This window comes from Phocoena sinus, chromosome 21 (assembly GCF_008692025.1).
Source record: "Phocoena sinus isolate mPhoSin1 chromosome 21, mPhoSin1.pri, whole genome shotgun sequence".
In the NCBI taxonomy this organism is placed as follows: Eukaryota; Metazoa; Chordata; class Mammalia; order Artiodactyla; family Phocoenidae; genus Phocoena; species Phocoena sinus.
In genome coordinates, this window is record NC_045783.1 from 29663531 (window position 1) to 29687089 (window position 23559).

General features: G+C 43.7%; 1 pseudogene; it reads left to right on the top strand.

The window, feature by feature from the left end:
- Window positions 1-1090: 1090 nt before the first annotated feature.
- On the top strand, window positions 1091-21693 carry LOC116746805 (annotated as a pseudogene).
- Window positions 21694-23559: the final 1866 nt, after the last annotated feature.

Consider the following 23559-nt stretch of genomic DNA (forward strand, 5'->3'; position numbering starts at 1 on the left):
AGTGTTGGCAAGGGAAACAGGCTTATTATATATAAACATCGTGGGTGGAAATATTAATTGTTACAATATTTCTAGAAGACAATATGGCAAGAACTACCAAAAATTATATATATGCATACATATTTATATATAAAGGAAATAATTAGTAATTACTCCCAAAAAACTGTACAAAAATGTTTACTGTCACATTCCTTACAAAGGATAAAAATTGGAAATAGCCTAAACGTTCTTTCACTGGAGATTGGTTAAATAAATACTGCCACACCCATATACTGAAATATAAGCAGTCATTACAAAACATAAAATAGAGCTATATGGAGTCTTGTGGAAAGAAGTTTGTATTAAATTATTGAGTGGCAAATAGCAAATTGTTGGACAGTACCCTGGTACAATCCCATTGTTGTGAGGAAAAAATATAAATATTTTATAGCTACATTTCAAAAGTTTGAAAGAAAATATGCTAGACTCAGGGGTTACCTCCAAGGAAGAGACTAAGGGTGAAGGAGAGAAAAAAAATTCAGTTTACATCTAGAGGTGCGTTATATTCAGAAGTACATTCCACCTGAATGCCAAGTGGTCAAATGTTTAAATTCAGCCAACGAGGACGCCGAAACCAACACACACTTTTTTTTTTTTTGCAGTACGCGGGCCTCTCACTGTTGGGGCCTCTCACTGTTGTGGCCTCTCCCGTTGCAGAGCACAGGCTCCGGACGCGCAGGCTCAGCGGCCATGGCTCACGGGCCCAGCTGCTCCGTGGCATGTGGGATCTTCCCAGACCGGGGCATGAACCCGAGTCCCCTGCATCGGCAGGCGGACTCTCAACCACTGCGCCACCAGGGAAGCCCCCCAACACACACTTTTATGCTAAAGCTTTAATATTGCGATTTTAAAATACTTATTTCTTTTCTTTTCTTTTCTTTATTTTTTTGGCTGCGTCAGGTCTTAGTTGCAGCACACAGGGTCTTCACTGAGGCACGCAGGATCTTTCATTGCGGCATGGGATCTTCATTGTGGCGCCTGGAGCTCTCTCTAGCTGTGGTGTGCGGGTTTTCTCTCTCTGGTTGTGGCGCGCGAGTTCCAGGGCACGTGGGCTCTGTAGTTTGCGGCATGTTAGCTATCAGCTAGCATATTCTCTCCTGTCATTCATATTAAGTATCCGCTATTCCCCCTATTTATTTATCTATTTGAAAGTTCGTAATTTTTGTGCATAAAAGTAACACACATAGTGCAGCACTTCACTCTTGCAATAATAAATGCACATTTTTACTTCCACTCATTGATAAGATTCTGACATATAAAGCACAAAAGAGATTCCCACTCCAAGTTGTATCTAGAGGGCTTGCCTTTATTTCAAAATCAATGTTTAACTATTAAAAAATCTGAATGCCACACCTTGTTCATATCACTGCTGTCATTATGATTACATATGATGCAGTCACACGACCATTGATCACACACAGGTTCAGCGAGGCCGGAAATGAGTTGAAGTCAGTCTCAACTGTCTGTCCCTCCAAAGGCAAAACTGAGGCCAAATATCAGATCTGGGCAGAATACTAAGGCCAAAGTGGCCTCTGGTCCGTCTTGAACTTATTCTTGTCTACGTTGTTTGATTTCTTTTTTTTTTTTTACAAGAAGAATGTATTTCTTTCATGATTGAACAGATATTTCTATTTAAATCACACACACAAAAACTAGCACCCCATCCTCGATAAACAAAAAAACGGATGGGCGAGAACATTGGATTGAAACTCTAAGTAGTTCTCAACCTTAGTGAATAGTGGAAGTTATTTGGTTATTATTTGATGCTAGATTCTATGGTCTGAGAGCTTGCAGTCCACTCAGGGATCAGCGTGACCCATGGCGCCTCCCACTCAGGAGTCCCTGATGGAGTCAGCTATTTACCCAGCATCAGACTGCCCTCCCTCCACACCATGATTTGAAGCATTGCAGAGGCAGTGTCTTGAACACAGACTACCTCAAGCGCCCGTGCAAAGCTTGCTAGGACTTCTTTCACTGACAGGATAAAGCCTAATCCCTGGAGTGACATTTAGCATCTTCCAAAGGATGTCCCCACCCTACCTCTTCACTCCATCCTTCCCCTGCAAACTATGCTCCTGGCACCCTGGACTCTGCTCCTCTGTTCCCTTCACCTCAAGTTCTCTTCCTGGTGAACTTGCATTCACCCTTCAAGATCCAGTGCCAACATCACCCCCTCAGTGCAATTCTCTTCCCCCGCATCCCAGCAGAATTCATCTGTCCGTGCTGCCTGCTTAGACAGAGAGGTCCCCTCCCCAACCTGCAAATTCCTGAAAATAGTTACCACATCATCGTCACCGTTCATCCCAAGCCCCCTGCACGCAGCAAATCCGTCCTTCCAGCAAACAGAAGGACCTTAGCAAATGGTGGAAGAAAGAATGAATAGATGAGTATAGACCACTGGTCCCAATTTTTCGTGTGAATTTTACGCCCACCCCTTGATATTCATGGAAATGTTCTGAACAGATTGCAAAGCCAGAGCTGGGAATCACTGGACCGTTGGTTTTCAAGCCCCATTCTCCGGAGACCCCAAGTTCAAGGCAGTGACTGAGGGCAGCTGCGAGGTCCCAGGAGAAGCAGGGGCCTCCCAACTCAGTTATTTGGTACAGCACAGACCCTCACTGGTCCTTATGTGCAGAATCCCAGGGAGAGTGTGTATGTAGTATTCCTTTTCATATTCTTTTCCTGTATAGTTTATTACAAGACACTAAATATAGCTCCCTGTGCTATACAGTAGGAGCTGTTTGTCTCTTTTATATATAGTAGATTGTATCCGCTAATCCCAAACTCCAAATTTATCCCTCCCCCTCCTTTCCTATTTGGTAACCACAAGTTTGTTTTCTATGTCTGTGAGTCTGTTTCTGTTTTGTAAATAAGTTCATTCATATTATTTTTTAGATTCCACATATGAGTGATATCATATGACATTTGTCTTTCTGTCTGACTTACTTTACTTAGTATGATAACCTCTAGGTCCATCCATGTTGCTGCAAATGGCATTATTTCATTCTTTTTTATGGCTGAGTAATATTCCATTGTAAATATGTACCACATCTTCTTTACCCATTCATCTGTCAATGGACATTCAGGTTGCTTCCACGTCTTGGCTATTGTAAATAGTGCTGCTATGAACATTGTATGCATGTACCTTTTTGAATTAGAATTTTCGTATTTTCCAGATATATGCCCAGGAGTGGGATTGCAGAATCATATGGTAGCTCTATTTTTAGTTTTTTGAGGCACTTCCATACTGTTTTCCATAGCGGCTGCACCAATTTAAATTCCCCCTAACAGTGTAGGAGGGTTCCGTTTTCTCCACACCCTCTCCAGGATTTATTGTTTGTAGACTTTTTGATGATGGCCATTCTGACCAATGTGCAGTGGTACCTCATTATGGCTTTGATTTGTATTTCTCTAATAATTAGTGATGTTGAGCATTTTTTCACGTGTCTGTTGGCCATCTGTAGGTCTTCTTTGGAGGAATGTCTATGTAGGTCTTCTACCCATTTTTTTGATTGGGTTATTTGTTTTTGTTGTTATTGACTTGCATGAGCTGTTTGTATCTTTAGGAAATTAAGCCCTTGTCAGTCCAGTTTTGCCTGCTTTTAAACTTCATACAAGTTGAATCCTAGAATAAGTGTCCTTTTGTGTCTGTCTCCTTTCATTTAACCTCATACCTGAAGTTTTACCCATGTTACTGTGTGTTTTCTTTAGTTGTTAAAACAGCCAAATAAAATACTAGGGAAGAAAAGAATTTAGAAACATGTGTAGTATTATTAGCTGAGTCTCGGGCAGTCTGTAGACTGTAAGCTCCTTGAGAGTAAAAATGATGTCTTATTCATTTTTTTCTATTTTCATCCCTTAAAATTATGCCTAGCTCATAATCAGGGCTCGACAATCTTTTGGTTGAATTGAAAATTATTATTATTATTGCATAGACCATCTGGCCTTTTATATCCCGAGTTTTGGGGTTTTTTTTAATCCACAGCCTAATTGCCCCTCCAACCCCATCTCCCCAACACAAGCCTGCCTGGCTGGACTCTGCCCTTTGTCTTTCCTCTCCAGGCTGTGCACAGGCTCTGTCCCCGGTTTTGGCTCTGTTACTTCCCTCTCCAGACGCTAGAATGACTCACTGGGGTGGAAAGAAGGGAGCAGGGAAGGAGTATGGCTGAGTGGCTCAAAGATCTAGACAGAAAACTGTCAGTAGAGGATCGTGGCCGGGCCAGGAGAAGAGCTGGAAGCAGCCTAGATGCAGTGGTCAGACAGGAGACAGAGGCAGGCCCGGTGAGGGCTCCCCATCCGGCCTGGGCTCCAGACACCAGCTCCGTGGAGCTCCCTGGTGTGGGTCTTTCCTCCTGGGTGTGCACCGCGGCCAAGTTCAGAGCTCACCCCAGCTGTCGGGGCACACTGTCACTCCAGCTGTTACTGAGCAATGGATTCCTGTTGCCAAGATATGGATTTGGTTTTAATAACAGTTAGTGCAAACACTATAAATTTACTGCTGCGAGAGAGAGTTTTTGAAAACGTCCACTCTGGCTATAATTTTTCAGCCGTGCCAGCTGTTTGCGCTCAGCTCATACCTGACGTGGTGCTTTGAAATGGCAATCACTGTATTTATAAGAAGGCGAGGACTCATAAATATGTCACAAGTGGAATATACAACGCCATATTTCACCATTTTCTATTTCAAAATTGTGAGTTATGACTGCAGAAATGCACGCCCATTAAAGGTGATATGATGTATTTTCTGCCCTGTTCAGGAGTCCATCCATCATTCAGACAATAAAGAAAACCGCACTTACTTTTTTCATGTCGTCTGTAATTTATGATCCCCAAAAAGCTGTAACCTTTTGGCAGGCTTTGCAGAAACCACTGCACCGTTAGCAACTAAATAACCTTTTATAAGGTTTTAAATGTGTTGCTACAGTCTCAATGCACTTGCTGTATTGATCCAGAAGATCTTGGGGGAAAAAAAAAGGAGTGGGAGGAATGGTGGAAGATGATCTATAAGCAGATCGATAACGGCATATAGATTGTTGAAAGATGCGTCTAATGATTTTTGCCAGCCATCATCTTTCAGCACGCCACGCCCCATCTCTTAGGCTTCGGTCTTGGCTGGAATTGATTGACCTTGCTTTTTTGCTCCCTCCCTCCCTCCTATTGAGCAGCCAGACGGGGGAGAAGCAGAACGAATTTTTCTTTGCAGAAAAGCTCTGAGAATCACAGGGCTGGAAGGTGCCGTCAAGACTAGCTCAGTGCCCAGATGAGGAAACCGAGGCCAGCCAAGCGGCTGTGACTTGCCCAAGGTCAGGTGGAGATTTAGGAGCAGAGCTCTGATGCAGATTCCTGGTTTTCAGCCCATGCTTTCCCCAACTCTTCCACTCCGCTGTCTCATGTTTGCCCTGGAGGAAGAGGGTGTGCCCGGAGCAGGTGAAGGCATTTCTGCTGAGCTCCGCGGACCCAATAAATCTGTCTGGCAGTGAGGTGTAGTGGGAAGATGATGAGCTTGGAAATCAGACAGAACCGGACTGAAACCGGACCCACCTCTCACTCCCGTTGGCAATAACCAGCCCATCTGGGTCTCTGCTACTCCACCTGCAAGATGGCATAATCCACCTTGTAAGGTGGTGGGGAATGATTAGATCTGGTGTCTGGGTGACACCAAGCTCAAAGCCTGTAAGTGACGAGGGAGCAGTAAAAGTGAATGATTCCCCGTCCTGCCCCATTCAGCCTCCTCCCATCTCTAGCATTTTCTGTGTTCTCCTCCCTCTCCCTTTGCCCCACCTTATCCTCCAGGACAGTGGCAATGGAAACCCTCCAGAAAGAGCCAGCTGTGGGAGAAAGTTGGTTGAGCTTTTCAACCACAGAATCTTTGGTGCAGAGGTGTTACCTTAATTGTCAACAATGGAAGCAGCGGGGGGTGAATACAATTAATTTCCTCTCCTAAACACAAGTGGAGCCAGGCTCCTGGAGCTCAGAGACCAAGCCTGGTCAGTTCCCTCTAGAGGGGCCCACAGGAGGCCATGGGTAATAGAGCTTTTAATACTATATTCTTGGTAGGAAACATTTGCAGGGAAAAAAACCTCCTTGTGAAGCGACCAGGCTGTGGTGCAGTGAATGTGTCTCAGGGGACCTTCCCACCAGACAGCCCTGCGTTCTCAGAAGCAGTGCTTTCAGCCCCAGGAAGATGCTGCTTGGGAGCAGAAGTGGACAAATGGCCTGCAGGACAAATCCAGCCACAGCTTGTGTCTGTAAATAAATTCCATTAGAACACAGCCACGCCCATGGAATGATGTATTGTCAAAGGCTGCTTTCAGCTACAACTGCAGACGGGAGTACAGTGTCCAAGAGGGACTGATTCCAGGACCCCCTCAGATACTAAAATCCACAGATGCTCGAGTCCTTTATATAAAACGGCGTAGAATTTGCATAGAACCTACACACATCCTCCCGTATCCTTTAAATCATCTCTAGATTATTTATAATACCTGGTACGATGTAAGTTAAATGCTACATAAAGAGCTGCCTGTGTGTGACAAATTCAAGTTTTGCTTTTGGGAGCTTTCTGGAATCTATTCTCCAAATATTTTCCATCTCTGAGGATGCGGAACCCAGTGGATAAGGAGGCCCATTTGCAGTTTCAACAGAAACCGGAAGACACGCCAAGTCTAAGACAGTTACCAGTTAGCTCTTTCCCCGAAAAGAGTTGCAAAGCCCTGCCCTGAAGTCCACCCAGCTATGCCACAGGCCAGAGGGCCTTCCCAGCAGCAGGTGACGGATATGTGCAGTGATTTATAGTTCACAAAGTACTTTCACAAATGTGATCTTGAGAAAATCTCCCAGCAATCCCGTGAGATGGAGATTCTGATTATTCCTGGGTTATGGAGACACATACTGAGACCCAGGAGCCAGAGAACTTGCCCAAGTACCCATGGGTACTCAGGGGCGGAGCTGAGCCCTGAACCCAGGCGGGGTGACCTGAGATGCCCAGCCTCCCCACTACCCAACCCAAAACAGGAAATCGGATGCCCTTCCCACGCCCCTGTGTGCCATTGCCAACCAGCTGGTGACCTGGGAAAGTCACTTGGCCCCTCTGGACCTTAGTTTCCTTACATCCAAATGAAAAGTCACTTCACAGACTTAGAGAACAAACTTATGGTTACCGGGGGGAAGCATGCGGGGAAGAGATGGTTAGGGAGTTTGGGACTGACATGTACACACTGTCATATTTAAAATGGACCAATAAGGACCTACTGTGGAGCACAGGGAACTCTGCTCAGTGTTGTGTGGCAGCCTGGATGGGAGGGGAGTCTGGGGGAGAACGGATACATATATATGCATGGCTGAGTCCCTTTGCTGTGCACCTGAAACTACCAAACATTGTTAATCGTCTCTACTCCAATATAAAAGAAAAAGTTTACCAAAAATTAGGAGTGGCTAAAACACTCGTTTTGAAAGCTGCTAAGGGGCTCTCCAACGATGCAGGTACACTGTGAAATATTTCCTGGAGCCAGGGGGAACCCACTTCCTCACTTCCTTCGCCCAGTCTGATCCACCCATGGACAGGCCATAGGGGAAGCTAGTGAGGCAGACCTGAGGGTGGAGAGGGGAAGCCCCTCTCTGTGGACTGGCCCGCCTAAAGCCCACGGGGCCCCTGGACCCCACTCGCCACGTCAGAGGATGGACACAGTAAGAGTGAGCCCAGAGAGGCTGCCCACACACACAGGATGCCTCGCCGGCTCCTGGTCATTAGCCTCCAGGCAGAGAGCATTTTCTGCGAGGCCGGAAAAGCCCCTGCTGCCTGTCACTGGAGGGCTGCCCCTCACCACTGTGGGGTAGGGCGGGTCAGGGGCGGGTGATGACAGAGGTAAGAGCGGTCTCCACTTTGTCACAAGCCCTGCCATCTCTCTGTGTCGAAGTCGCCATGTCTCTCTCTCGCTCTCTCTCTTTCCCTCCTGCTCTCTCCCAGAGCAACCCCCCCAAATCATTATTAACATTATAAATAAAAACGAGCGGCAAGTTATTAAATATAAAATATGCAGAGTTCCTCCCAGAGCTCGCCGGGCAGTTCATAAACGTGACGGCTTAATTTTGCTACCGATCCAGGCAGTTGATGAAGCATCGCTGGCTCCTGGGCTAATTGAAGCTGTTAACGAAGTGCAGGAGAGAGATGATTGCAGGCAGTCCTTGTCCTGCCCACGGGGAGCAGAGGGGCGTCTCCGCCCTGTCACTGCAGCCACTGCACCAGGGCCTCGGAATCCCCAAAAGCGAGCTCCTTCCCTGGATCCACAGCTCTGCAACTCGGAATCTCCATCTGGAGCCACTTTAAAAGCCAAAAGAGGTCCCTGAGCCTCCCATGGAGAAAAGCAGTTTCAAACACACATTGGGGTAGAGTCGATATAGGGTTGGTTTTAGGATAATCTGAGGGATTCTGGCTCTCAGGGACCCTGGCCCTCAAAACCCAGGCCGTGTGGAAATAACCCAAATGTCCATCAACAGACAAATGGATAAACAAACGCTGGCATATTTATACCACGGAATATCATTCGGGCATAAAAACTGAAACAAAGGACTGACACCTGCTACACGTGGACAATCCTTGAACACATTATGCTAAGTGAAAGAAGCCAGGCACAAAGGTCACACGTGGTATGGCTCCATTTCTATGAAATGTCCAGAAGAGGTAAATCCAGAGAGACAGAAAGTAGCTGAGTGATGGGCGGGGGCTGAGGGAGGGGAGAGGTGGAAGTGGCTGCTCACTGGGGAGAGGTTTGCTCTGGGGCAATGAAAACGTTTGGGAGTAGATAAATGTGGTAGCCACACAATACTGTGAATTACCAAACGCTACAGAACTGTTCACTTTAAAAGATTCATGTTTATATGTATTTTACCTCAATGTAAGAAAAATGAAAAAAGCAAAACAAAACCGAGGCCGAGTTTAACTTGATGCCTTTACACCAACCATACTGGCACCTCTTCACAGGCTTCTCGTTCTTCAATTCAGAAACCCTGTCAAGACCTAGCTCCATTCTCCTGGTATGACAAGGGGTGACCATAGGCCTCCAGCTTCCTCTTCAACCCATCCGAGCATCAGAAACAACTGCCTACCCTTTGCCCCAGTCGGGGGTTTGGGGCAGGAGCAAGGGAGGCTGCGTGAGGGAGAGCTCAGTATGGCAGAGAGAACTACGTGTTTGAAGTCAGGAGAAATTTACTGCAGTCCTGGTTCTGCCATGGTCTAGCTGTGAGATCATGAATAAGTCCCTTAAATTCTCTGATCATCACTTTCCTCATCCATCACACAGGGATGGCCGTGTCAGCTTTGCCTTCTTCACAGATTTGTTGAAAGCATCCAATGAGATACTTTGTGTTATCATTATTGGCACCTCTTTACAAACCAGTGTATTCTGCTCTACATCACTAATCAACAGAAATGCAGATCAAAGCCACAATGATATATCACCTCACACCCGTCAGAACGGCTATCATCAAAAAGCCTACAAATAGGGCTTCCCTGGTGGCGCAGTGGCTGAGAGTCCGCCTGCCGATGCAGGGGACACGGGTTCGTGCCCCGGTCCGGGAAGATCCCACATGCCGCGGAGCGGCTGGGCCCGTGAGCCATGGCCGCTGAGCCTGCGCGTCCGGAGCCTGTGCTCCACAACGGGAGAGGCCACAACGGTGAGAGACCCGCGTACCGCAAAAAAAAAAAAAAATAGAATTTGTGCAGCTACTATGGAAAACAGTATGGAGGGTCCTTAAAAAAACTACAAACAGAACTACCATATAATCCAGCAATCCCACTCCTGGGTATATATTTAAAGAAAAGTAAACACTCATTCGAAAAGATACATGCACCCCAATGTTCATAGAAGCATTATTTACAATAGCAGAGATGTGGAAGCAACCTAAGTGTCCATCAACAGATGAATGATAAAGAAGATGTGATACACACACACACACACACACACACACACACACACACACACACACACAGTGGAATATTACTCAGCCATATAAAAGAATGAAATTTTGCCATTTGCAACAATGTGGATGGACCTAAAGGTATTGCTTAGTGAAGTATGTCAGACAGGGAAAGACAAATACTGTATGTTATCACATATATGTGTAATCTAAAAAAATAAAACAAATGAATGAATATAACAAAAAAGAAACAGACTCACAGATACCGAGAACAAATGAGTGGTTACCAGTGGAAAGAGGGATGGGGGAGGAGCATGATATGAGATTAAGAGGTACATACTACTATGTATAAAACCAGTAAGCTACAGGGATACATTGTACAGCACAGGGAATATAGCCAATATTTTATAATAACTTTAAATGGAGCATAATCTATAAAAATATTGAATCACTACGCTGTACACCTGAAACTAATATAACATTGTAAATCAGCTATACCTCAATAAAAAATAAACAGTGTATTAGCTAACAAGTATTTATTAAGCAACCACTCCATTCCTAGCCATGTGCTAAGCCTTGTGCAGGAAGCAGGGGAAGGCTATGGGGCACCAGATAAGGTAGATAGAGAACAGGCGTAAGAGACCATCCCTGCCCTCCAGGTAGGAAGGCAAAACCAACACAAATTAAGCCATTGAAAGGCAAAGAACAGCCATGTACAATCAGTACTGATGTGATGCTGGAGAAAACACTGTGAGTTTCGGACACCGAGAGCCCAGGGTCCTGGGTTCTAGGAATGCTCTGTGACCAAGTCTAAGAGCCATTTGGAAGTCACTTAAATATTTTGGCTTTAGTTTTCTTGCTTTTAAGAGGAAAGAGGTAGCTTTAAATTCCTCAGAGATCCTTTCTGGCTTTAAAAATCTGATACTAAGCAAAATTAAAAGACACACCAGGAAATATATTTTTCATAGATATGTCGGAAGATGGATGCTTTTAACACATAAAGGGGTTTTGGAAAATCAATAGGAAAAAGATGAATATCCCAAAAGGAAGAAAACAGATAAATAACACAGGTTTTCGTACAAAAATTTTCCTACTAATTATAATAAAGAAAAACTGGAAACAGTCTAAATCCAAAGCAAAGAATAGATTTTGTCTTAACCATGACACAGTCATATCACATAGTCATTGATAATCATTTCATAGTATGTAATGATAAAGTGTTTGTAATAAAAGAGGAAAAAGGAATGAAAACTTTCAGAATTCCAGTTTTATGTCATGTTTTTCAAAAACAAAAGGACACTTATAGATAGACGATAAGTAGGCTAGAAGGAAATGTACCCAAAAGTTAATAGCAGTTATCCTTGAGTGTAGGTTAATCATTTTATTTCTCCTTTACTCTTTTATGTTTTTCTGAATTTCTACAATAAACACGTTATCTCCTAATTTAGAAAAAAATGTTTAATCTGTGATGCAACAAAATAGCAAATTCAGGGTTTTACATTCAGCTCCATTAAAATTTCATTTTAGCATCAAAGTGATAAAACCTTCACTAAAATAAATTTTCGAAGGTTATTAAAAACAGCCTTTATTATTCTGCAACTGTTTCTCCATAACACCATCTGTGTCACTCAATTGTTGATTAACCTATCTAAATTCTCAACTATTCATTAAATGTCTTGAGGACAGGCATCTAGTCAAATTTACTCCCAACACCAAATACCATAATAGGTGTTCAGGAGATGCTGGCTGAACCAAGGGCAAGAATTGAGAGAGCATCATTCTGGAAGAAATTGAGCAAAAGGCAATAGAAAGTGAGGTGGGGGCCCTTGAAGGATGGGTAGCCATGGACTCTTCATAGGTTCATTCATCTATAGAGTGAACGTGCTAGGTCTCGAGTGCTGTGCTGACACTGAAGTTCCTGAGTTAAATAGGACCCAGAGCCTCGCAGCTTAGGGATCAAGGTAGACACACCAAACAATGATGGGGACACGTGGTTTTACCACGTGTTTTCCCTTCCTCACCTCCCAGTCACCCCTCAGTCCACTGGAGGCTGCCTCTGCCCCCACCTCTCCGTGGAAACCTCTTCCGGTGAGGTCACCAGAAATCTCTCACTCTCCAACTCTCCAATAATAGAGCTGAAACAGGAGCACAAAGGAAGAAGCTGTTCATCCTGCTGGTGCTGGAGGGCAGAAAGAGAAGCAGGGAGAAGGGACAAGGTTATGAGGACAGTCTTAGAGGGACACAGAGAGGGAAGGCAGTGATCAAAGCCAAGGCTGGAATGCTGTGAGGAGAATTGGGTTTGGGAAACCGCACATTCAAGAATATCAAAGCACTTCACATACATCCCCATCACCCACGCCCAAACAAAGGTCACAGGTGGGAAGCCAAGGCACCGGGAACATGCACATCTTCTCAGGAGGGCTCATCCTGCACCTGGACCTGGGTGGGTATCCCAGCAACTGAGCCATCACTCTCTCCCCGTGACCAAGGTCTTGGACCTCAATGCCCAGCTCTGCAGAAATCCTGTTTCCCCACACGCTGGCTGGGGTACATGCCCGGCTCTATGTGGGAAATATTTTTAACCTTGAGAAGAGGCATTTCTGAAACTGAGGAGCCCATAACATGCCATCTTCATCACAATTCCATCACCTCCTGGTGATAAAGGATGAGTCTCTTTTCCTGCGTGGCTCCCTGGTGTTAAATGGGATTACGCTCCCTGAGAAACTGGTGGACCATTTCCCAAGGAATGTCCTGAAAACACACACAGTCTCCCGCATACAGGGAAGAGGTTTTTCCATCCAGGAAATGCCAGCATCTCCCTCTGAGTCGTTGCTGCCGGCTCAGATCTGGAATGCATTATTTGAAAATGGGCAAATGTAAATTAATGTCATCTTCAAGTTGAGCTTCTCAGCAAGGTAAGAAAATGCTGACATCAGCCTGAAAGTCAAATGAGGCTCTGTGTGATGTGGTGTGACCTGAGGTGTTGACACCCTGGCCGGGTGCCTTTCGAGCTTCAGGAAAGCACGTGATTAGGAACAGAGCTCGTGACTTCAGCTGCTTCCAAGAATGCCCCTGGACAGTGAAGAATCCTCGGTGAGCAAATCTGTGATGTTGCTTCAGCCTCTTCCAGGAAATGTCATGATGCATTCATTCTTCACACCATTATTGAGTATCTACAACACGTCTGACACTGGGATGGGCACTTGGGGGCAGCTGGTGACCTCCAGCTGATGTAGATCCAACCAGCAAAATCTCCCTGGGACCACTGTCGCTAGCTATCACCCCAGGGCTCTCCTCCCTTTCCTGGCCAAGTTGGTTTTACCACGTGTTTTCCCTTCCTCACCTCCCAGTCACCCCTCAGTCCACTGGAGGCTGCCTCTGCCCCCACCTCTCCGTGGAAACCTCTTCCGGTGAGGTCACCAGAAATCTCTCACTCTCCAACCCAATGATGGGGCTCATTCTTCTGGTGACCCAACCTCCTTCCAATGTTCACACTGTTGATGCATCACTCCTTTCCGAAATTCTTCTCTCTCTTGCCTTGTGTCACTGTTCCCTTATGGTTTTCACCAACCTCTCTGACATATAATTCTCCCTAAGGCCATTGAAGACCTCCCCATTTCCTACAACTATAGAATCCAAGCTTCTTGGCATGAAAGACCTCCTGGGATCCATCTCCCACCAGCCTCTCCAGACCGGCTTCCCTCTCCCTACACCTAATGCCACAGCAACTCAAAACCATGTGTGATATCCCTCCAAAGACCATGCTACCTCACATATATGCTGTGTGCCTGCTCCGCCCTAGAATACCTTTCTCCAGCACACCTGGCCATCCACCTGGTGAACCTGGACCCTGTTTCAGAACCTGGTCAGTTGTCACTTTCTTGGTGAGGTCTTCCCTGACCAGCTCTCCACTATTTACTCCAGAAAAAGCCATCTACCCCTCCTCTGGGCTACCTCTACTGTCTGCACTCAGCTCCACTATGGCACGTGTCACACTGTCTTGTAATTGTTTCTGCGTCTGTCTTACCAGGTTCTAAACTTCTTGAGGCTAGAGATCATGTCTCAGTGCTCTCTGTATCGCTGCTCCATGAGCAGTGCCCGGCACTTAATTGAATTTTGAAAAATACTTAATGAAAAGCCAAAAGGAGCTCTTGGTGTAAGGGAGATGTGATAAACACAATAATGCCTTCCCCCAAAGATGTCCTTGTCTTAATCCCCGGAAGCTGTGAACATGTTACATCACATGGCAAAGGGAATTAAGGTTGCAGATGTGATTGAAGTTAAGGACTTTGAAATGGCGAGATTCTTCTGGATTATCCGGGTGGACCCAAACCATCATGTGAATCCTTAAAATGGTAGAAGCTTCCCCAGCTGTGGTAAAAGAGAGATGTAACAATGGAAAAAGAGTCCAGAAAAAGGCAATGTTGCTGGCTTTGAAGATGGAGGAAGAGGCCACAAACCAAGGAATGTGGGCCTCCTCCAGAAGCTGGGGAAGGCGAGGAAATTGATTCTCCGCTTGCGCCTCCAGAAGGAACACAGACACGCTGATTTTAGCCCAGTGAGACCTATGTTGGATTCCTAGCCTCCAGACCTGTAAAGTAATACTTTTGTGTTATTTTAAGCCACTAAGTTTGCAGTCGTTTGTTGCAGCAACGGTAGAAAAGTTAATACAAAAAAAAAAAAGGGAGTTCATGCACAAATATAATAACTAAAAAGAGAAACTGAACAGTACCATCAAAGAGATGAAAATAGATGCCAGTGGGGTTCAGCGAGGGGAAAGGGAACTTTCAGCTGAGGGACTGGGCCACACTCTCTGGAAAAGATGACCGTGGAGCTGACTTTTGAGGGATTTGGATTTCAGACACAAGGCAATGGGGGACCTAAGTGCTGTAGCTGGAGAGAGAAGCAAGGAGAAAAGGACAGAGGCCAGGGCTCCCGAGAACAGGTATGGGTGCAAAGGGAGGCTTGGAAACTGGAGGGAAGGACTTCCTTGTGTCCAGGCTCCACAGACTCTGCCCAGGGGGGTTGCCCCCCCATTCCTCAGGAAGGCTGGTACACACCCAGTCTCAGCCCTCAGCCCACAGCCCAGACTCCAATTTTCTCTCTCATTCAAATAAGCATGAATTCACTGAGGACCACCCTCCCCAACACTGCAAGCCCCTGGACAGGGGTTGGCATTTATAGCCTGGCTGGGCGACGAGACTCACCCACAGGAAGTAATCAGAAAACAGAACAAGACAATGCACAGTGAAAGAGCCAATGGGAATATCACTGAGAGCAAATGGTATATTTTAAGTAATGAAGGCAATGGGAGGCCGATGAAGAAAGACATCACACTGTTGGCTGGTTTTTGGGGGGACAGTTTTATGGAGCACGTGGGACTTGAGCCGGGCTCTGAGAAAAAGAAGCTTCTCCCTAGAAGGAATGATGTGGGATCTCTTGCTAAAACCCACTTTGAGCTCTTGCTATTGGCAGTTTCTAGAGGTGACGGCAGAAACCTGAAAGAAGAATGATATTCACCCTCCATGGTGCCCCTCAAGCAAAATTCAGACCGTGGCAGAGCATCCTTTCTGAGCTGCTGGCAGCCACCTGGGAGGAGCTGATCCACTTGGAGCACGTTGCCCTGTTTTCGTCTCGGAGGCACAACCAGGAAAGAGGTCTCATCACTGGGCACTCGGGTGGCCCTTCCAGGCTCTGCTTGGAGGCTGAATTAGGAACAAACCAGAGGATTGCCCCAGAGCTCATCTAGGGAGGGCCCAGGGTCCCCCCCAGCACAGGGTCCCAGCCTCCTTTGGCAGTGCAAAGGGCAACCCCACGGTCCAGAAAAAAGACAGGATTGCCCAGGAAGTGAGTTAGCAAGTGAGCATGGAGTAAGCCCAGGCCCTGCAATATCTGAGCATGAGTGGTGAGTATGGGTCTCAGATTTCTCTGACATGTTGTCACCGGTCCGTCCACGAGATGGAAGGCTGAATATCCTGTTGGTCGAGTTATACCAAAGGGCTCCTAGCTTTTCTTTATTCTATTTTTTGTCGTGGTGAAAATTTGGTTTTGTTTTACACTGCCACGAGATAAAGAGCCTTACATTTCACAATTTACACTGTGATGTCATGTGCATTTGAGAGTCGGGGCATGTGTCCTGCTGCTGTAATTTTTTTCCCATCTGGAAAGATGAGGGGGGTGCATTCACACCCCCTGCAACCGTGACCTTCCAATGTTATGATTTGCCTGCTGGCGCTCCAACGCACCACCCAGCCCACTAAGGGTGGTAAATCATTCTCTTGGGTGGGTACCATTAAAAACTCAAACCAGCTGTGCTCAGGGCCCCCAGGATACAGAAGGACGGACCCCCTCACCTTGGCCATGCTAATACATCTCCTTCCAAACCTCCTTGAGAAGGCCAAACCCTGAGCTCTGGGAAGAGGCCGGCTGACTCAAGACACGAAGAAGGGCTTTTCAAAAGTGGCATGAGAAGCGGGCGGGGGAGGGGGGGGTGCGGGGTAGAAGAGGAAAGCATGAGTCCAGTGCATAATGGTATGTTTTAAACCATGTGCCTCTTTCCAGACTGGGTTATTAAATTAATTCAGAACTTATGCTTACACTTAAAAGATTTCTGTCATATTTTATGAACACGATGATCTCAGAGCAATTTGCACTGGAAATGTGTCATATTAAATCAGGGGCACTAATAAACTTTATGACTTAAACTCCACATGGATCAGACGCGGCAGATAAACCATCCTATTTTTGCACTCATATTCATGCCATTGAAATACAGCTCCTCCTATGGGAAAACATAAATAAATTTGATAACATTCCATCTGCCCCTACATAAATGTACCTGTCGGGCATTACCTGTCCTTCCTGCTCCTCCACACCGAAGCTTGTGATGCTGGTGGGACGGGTTGACCCAGGCAGAGATATTTCTTCAGGATTTTAAAACACTTTGTCTCCTATGGGCTTATGACCTTCCGTTCACTCTGGCGCATTCCTTTGTGCTGGGCTGTGTGTAACTGTTCAGAAGTGTTTTACAGGTACAAATGCGGTGTAAAAAGTGCTAGATGGTGAGTTATGACACCTGAGTTCTTCTGGTTCTGCTTCCGGCTGACTCTGTGATCTGTGCACAAATCAGACAGGACGGTGTAACAGAAAGAGCCCAGGCACTGGAATCAAAGGTTTATTTCCATTTAACAGATGTTTTTTGAAAGCCTAACGTGATCCAGGCCCTGTGCAAGGCACTAGAAATACAAGAATGAATAAGAATTCAACTAGAACCCCAACAGGGTAATTTGGGAAACTAAATTAAATTATTATAAAATTCGTGTTGATCTGTACACATCTATAGAAATGCTTTGTAATTTTTTGTTTGTTTTGTTTGTTTTAATTTTTATTGAAATATAGTTGATTTACAATGTTGTATTAGTTTTAGGTGTATAGCAAAGTGATTCAGTTATACATAATGTATATGTATTCTTTTTTAGATTCTTTTCCATGATTTTTTTAAATTCATATAAATAAATAAGTGTCTGAGACTAGCCAAGAGAAATCAGAAGAGTGAGGAGGGACTTGCCTCACCAGATATTAAATACAAAATCAATACATTCAAAGTGTTGTGGTGTTGCCAAGCTTGCATGCAAACTTCCAGCCAACAAACCTGTGGATGTGGGAGTTGGGGTGAAAAGAAGGGAAATGATTGAAAGTCTGTATTCAGAACACATGGACTTCCCAGGAGTCCTCACCAACACGAGCAGCCAAGCATCTGCCTTCCCTATTACTCAAGGAAGCTAGAAGTCTTCTCTCTGAAAAAAAATTAAACCAAGGAGATTCTAAATTCAGGAAGATGGGTTCATCAAAGCTCAAGAGCTAGGCAAATAGTGAAAATAAGAGAATTCCATGAAAGTCTACTCTTTACATATGAAGGACCCTCCACCCTTTCCTGTTCTGTTTCCAAAATGCAAGCAGCCAAGTACACCCTCACACACATCAACAGAATTCTAAAGCAGGAGACTGGATGGCACTTCTCTGGTAGGAAAAAAAAAAAAAAAAAGACCCCCAACATACTGACACTAGAGAGATACAGTGAAAAGAGTCACTGGCAACCTGATCCTCCTCCCCCAGTAAATCCCTTCCCCCAGTCAAAAACAACTCCAATTAAACATAGACAAAGAGCTTTAAGGAAATCATCAGACCCTTAAGGAAATCCTTTTCATAGAAGATACAATGGAAAGTAAACATGAGAAAAAGAATTTGGAAGGAAAATAGACAAGGCCATAATATTCTCAGAAAGATAACATGATTTTTTCATCCATAAAGCAAAAGTAAAATGCTATTTAAAAGGTATTAGTGCTATTAATGCCCAACTTGAAAACAAGAAACAGCTCTTAGAAATTAAAATTGATAACCAAAATAACATTATTCAAAAGGATTAAAATTTAAAAAGTAAGGAAGTCTCCCATAAATTATAACTAAATGACAATAAAGTAGCAAATAGAGGGACTTCCCTGAAGGTCCAGTTAAGACTCCAAGCTTCCACTGCAGGGGGCATGGGTTTGATCCTGGTCGGGGAACTAAGATCCTGCATGCCATGCAGCATGGCAAAAAAAAAAAAAAAAAAAAAAAGTAGAAAATAGAAGTAGAAAAGATCTGAAGACTTGCTGTAAACCCAAAGAATAAGAATCCAAATACTAAGAATTTCATAAGAATAGAAGAGAAAAATTCACTGGAAGGAAATTATTGATGGAAACATTAAATACAATTTTATAGAACTAAAGGACATGAGGGTTCTCCAAGTGACTAGCATAGTGAATGAAAAAAAAGTCCACATCTAGGAAGGTCATTGTAAAATTTCAAACAATAAGATAAAGAGATAATCCATAAAAAGTCCATAGGTCAAGGTAGAGGTGGAGGGAACAGGTGCATATAAAGAAATGGGAATCAGGATGGATCAAACTTCTCAAAAGACATCCTAGATGTCAAATGATGGTAGATCAATGTCTTAAAAGTTATGAAGGGAATACAAAAATCAGTTGCATTACCATACACTAACAATGAACAAACTGAAAAAGAAATGAAGAAAACATTTTCATTTACAATAACATTGAAAAGAATGAAATACTTAGGAATAAACTTAACCAAGGAGGCAAAAGACTTGTATACTAAAAGCTACAAAACATTGCTGAAAGAAATTAAAGAAGACACAGAAATGGAAAGATGCTCCTGTTCATGGATTAGAAGACTTAATATTGGTAAGATGTCAGTACTACTCAAAGCCATCTACAGATTCAGGGCAATCTATTAAAATCCCAACAATGTTTTTGCAGAAATAGAAAAAATCATCCTATATTCATATAGAATCTTAGAGGACCCTGAAAAGCCAAAACAATCTTGTAGAAGAATAACGAAGTTGGAGAAGGTCTCACACATCCTGATTTCAACACATACTACAAAGCTACGATAATCAAAACAGTGTGGCACTGGCATAAAAACAGACATATAGACCAACGGAATAGAACAGAGAGCCCAGAAATAAACCCTAGCGTGTGCGCAAATGACTCTTGACAAAGAGGCCAAGACCAATCAACAGTCTTCAGCAAATGTTGCTGGGAAAACAGCCACATGAAAAAGAATGAAGTTCTTTACCTTACACAATATACCAAAATTAACTCAAATAGATGAAAGACCTAAATGAAAGAACTAAAACTATAGAATTCTTAGAAGAAAACGTAGGGAGAAATATTCATGACACTGGATTTGGCAATGAGTTCTTGTCTATGTCATCAAAAACACAGGCAGCAAAAGAAAAAATAGATAAGTTGGACTTCATCAAAAATTAAATTTTTGTGCATCAAAGAACATTATCAACAGAGTGAAAAGAAAAACCTATGGAATAGGGGAAAATATTTGGAAATCATATATCTGGTAAAGGATTGATATTCAGAATATATGAAGAATTCCTACAACTCAACAACAAAAACACAAACACCCCAATTAAAAAATTGGCAAAGGACTTGAATAGACATTTCTCCAAAGAAAATATACAAATGGCCAATAAGCATTTGAAAAGATGCTCAATATCACTAATCATTAGAGAAATGCAAATCAAAACCACAATGAGATACCACTTTACACCCATTAGGATGGCCTGTATAAAATAAATCTTTAAAAAGCAGGAAAAAAAAGTGTTGGCAAGAACATGGAGAAATTGGAGCCTTTGTGCATTGCTGGTGGGAATGTAAAATGGTACAACTGCTATTAAAAAACGGTATGGCATTCCTTAAAAAATTAAATACAATTACCATGTGATCTAGTAATTCCACTTCTAGATATATACTCAAAAGAAGTGAGTTCTCTAGGCAAGATGGCGGTGGGGCGAGGCTGGTGTGACGTTAGTGCAGCCACGCCTTTCTTGGCAAGATCTCTCCACTTTGGATGTTACCAAGTTGACGCCACTTTCACATGAAGTTATAAGCAGACAGGCCACAATTAATATAGGTACAATTGGTCATGTAGCTCACGGGAAATCTACAGTTGTAAAAGCTATTTCTGGAGTTCACTCTGTCAGGTTCAAAAATGAACTAGAAAATAATATTACAACCATACTTGGCTATGCTAATGCTAAGATTTATAAGCTTGACGACCCAAGTTGTCCTCAGCCAGAATGTTATAGATCCCGTGGAAGTAGTACACCCGATGAGTTTCCTACAGACATTCCAGGGGCCAAAGGGAACTTCAAATTAGTCAGACATGTTTCCTTTGTTGACTGTCCTGGCCACGATAGTTTGATGGCTACTACGCTGAATGGTGCCACAGTGATGGATGCAGCTCTTCTGTTGATAGCTGGAAACGAGTCCTGTCCTCAGCCACAGCTTCTGAACACCTGACTGCTATAGAAATCATGAAACTGAAGCATATTTTGATTCTACAAAATAAAATTGATTTGGTAAAAGAAAGCCAGGCTAAAGAACAGTATGAACAGATCCTTGCATTGTACAAGGTACAGTAGCAGAAGGACCTCCTGTTATTCTAATTTCTGCTCAGCTAAAATACAATATTGAAGTTGTCTGTGAGTACACAGTAAAGAAAATTCCAGTACCCCCAAGAGACTTTACTTCAGAACTCCAACTTGTTGTTAGATCCTTTGATGTCAACAAACCTGGCTGGGAAGTTGATGACCTTAAGGGGGATGTAGACGGTGGTAGTATTCTAAAAGGAGTATTAAAGTTGGGCCAGGAGATAGAAGTCAGACCTGGTATTGTTCCAAAAATAGTGAAGGAAAACTCATGTGAAAACCCACCTTTTCCAAAATTGTATTGCTTTTCGCAGGGCATAATGATCTTCAGTATGCTACTCCAGGAGGGCTTATTGGAGCTGGAACAAAAATTAACCCCACTTTGTGCCAGGCTGACAGAATGGTGGGGCAGGTACTTGGTGCAGTAGGAGCTTTACCTGAGATCTTCACAGACTGGAAATTTCCTATTTCCTGCTTAGACGGCTTCTAGGTGTACGCACTGAAGGAGACAAGAAAGCAGCAAAAGCTGTCTAAGAATGAAGTGCTTATGGTGGACATAGGATCCCTGTCGACAGGAGGAAGAGTTAGTGCAGTCAAGGCTGATTTGGGCAAAATCACAGAAGTAAGAGAAAAAATTGCCCTTAGCCGAAGAGTTGAGAAACAGTGGCGTTTAGCTGGTTGGCGTCAAATAAGAAGAGGAGTTGACAATGAAACCAACAGTAGATGATGACTGAAGAATTAAAAACAGATTTGGATGAAGTCGTAATTTCTCTTAACAACCTAGGGGTATATTTTCAAAGCAACAGTGAGGACAGCTCATTACCTTAGGAGTAGCTGTAAGATTATTATCATTTTTTTGTGATGAAAATGTAACCTCTAGTACTAAAATAAGGTCTACAATAAAAGTAAAAATTGGCATGATGTTGGATTGAATCTACATTTTACCAGAAATTAATCATTCCCAAATAATGTCTAATTTATACATCAGTGAAGGTTTGAAAGGAAACTGCTACAACCAGCCATTGCTGTAGCACACATACGACTGAACCTATTTGAAATAAAATTTTTCTTCTTATTAAAAAAAATAATAATAAGGAAGTGAAAGCAGGGACCCAAAGAGATATTTCTATACCCATGTTCACAGCAGCATTATTCACTATAGCTAAAAGGTGGAAATGACCCAACTCTCCATCAATAGATGAATGGATAAACAAAATGTGGTATGGCCATCTAGTAAAATCCTATTCAGCAATAAAAAGGAACAAACTACTGTTATCTGCAACAATATGGATGGATCTCGAAAAATATGTTAAAGAAGCCAACATAAAAGAGTAAATATTATATGATCCCATTTGTAAGATATTTCTAAAGAGGACAAATCTCTAGAAACAGAAAGTAGATCAGTGGGTTGCCTGAGACTAAGGCAGGGAGTTGGCTCTAAATGGGCACAGGGAGACTTTGGGGTGATGCAAATGTTCTAAAACTGGATTGTAGTGATGGTTGCACGACTGTATACATTTTTTTTTTTTTTTTTTTTTTGTGGTACGCGGGCCTCTCACTGTTGTGGCCTCTCCCGTTGCGGGGCACAGGCTCCGGACGTGCACGCTCAGCGGCCATGGCTCCCGGGCCCAGCCTTTCCACGGCATGCGGGATCTTCCCGGACCGGGGCACGAACCCGCGTCCCCTGCATCGGCAGGCAGACTCCCAACCACTGCGCCACCAGGGAAGCCCACAATTGTATAAATTTACTAAACTCATCAAACTGTACACCTAAAATCAGTGAACTTTATGGTAGGTAAATTATACCTCAATAAATCTGTTTTATAAAAAAAAAAAAAAAGTGGTGTTGGTTATTCCTCCCCACACTTACTGTATGACCCAAAGAGATATGTTCTGAAATCCTGAAAGTGAGCAGATGAGGCCGGCAAACTGAAAAAGATGAAATTGTCCGTTGAAGTACTTTATGACTCCGAAAGAAAGAATTGCAGTCTTTAGGGGCTACTTGGTCACAACCTAAGGAGATGGAGACAAGGCGGAGCCAGAGCTCCTCTCCCTGCAAAGGGAAGATCTTGGGCAGCAACGCCCTGTGAAAGTGCCAGGCACCGTTTCCCATCGTCCAACTGGGACATCAGAATTCCAGGGAGAGGGACTGTGTTTCTCCATCTCCCAACATGGAGAAGAAAAGAGGGAAGAGTTATTATCAGGTGGTTGGATGAGAGGAGCAGGGCTGGATCTGTGTGTGTATGTGTGTGTGTGTGTGTGTGTGTGTGTGTGTGTGTGTGTCTGTACGAATGCACCAGCACGCAGTTAAACCCCTACACAAACACAGACCCATTTGTATGTATGACATAAAATACAAAGTTTCATTACAATCATATCACAATTATATTACATATTTTTAATTATAGGGAAATGATAAGAAGGCAATATACGCAAATGCTGAATTCTTGGTTGGTTGCTCGTTTTTAACTGAAATGAAAAACCTTTTTTTACAAACTTCCCTTTTTACACGGGTTGGCCTTCATACATATTAGCAGGCAGCATCTGCACAGAGAAAGTCTCTTTGTCTGGAAAGGTAAATGCTTAATTCAAGCTTTTGT